Genomic DNA, 747 nt, shown 5'->3' with positions numbered 1-747 from the left:
TACAAGTAAGTGAGGCCAGGTAGGATGCACAAGATATTGATATTTGTGCCATCACACCAAGCCTCACTTGCTCCACCCCAGTGTACGAGTGATCGACCAACCATCTAATCATCGACAAGTAAATCACTTGGGGTAATGTTAAAATGTTTGTCTCCATATTTGGGAGACATTTTTAATATTGGAGTCTAGCTAATGGAAATCAAGAACTAGTCTTGATCTCCAAATGGTGATTAGAGGGAATTTATTCATCTTAAGCAACATTAGGGACAAATGGGATCATGCAAGGGACTTGGGTCATTTGGATCATAAGGCATCAATTAAGGAGGCAACCAGGGACAAAGGGAAACATTTGATGATCCATTATCATAGGCAACAAAGCAGCAACTTTTTCCCCTCTAATCTAGCTAGAGTCCTTAAAAGAAATCCATCATAAGCATGGTCAAATACACATATATATAGCATGGGGCAGATGCTCCAAAGGGATTATATATTCATCACTTGGTAATTTGGAGAGCAAACAAGCGGTAGCCATATCACTCAATCCAATAATATAGTAATTTGGATCATAAGGCATCAATTAAGGAGGCAACCAGGGGACAAAGGGAAACATTTTATGATCCATTATCATAGGCAACAAAGCAGCAACTTTTTCCCCTCTAATCTAGCTAGAGTCCTTAAAAGAAATCCATCATAAGCATGGTCAAATACACATATATAGCATGGGGCAGATGCTCCAAAGGGATTATA

This window comes from Lolium rigidum, chromosome 7 (assembly GCF_022539505.1).
Source record: "Lolium rigidum isolate FL_2022 chromosome 7, APGP_CSIRO_Lrig_0.1, whole genome shotgun sequence".
Taxonomy (NCBI): domain Eukaryota; kingdom Viridiplantae; phylum Streptophyta; class Magnoliopsida; order Poales; family Poaceae; genus Lolium; species Lolium rigidum.
Note: the sequence above shows the minus strand (reverse complement) of the source record.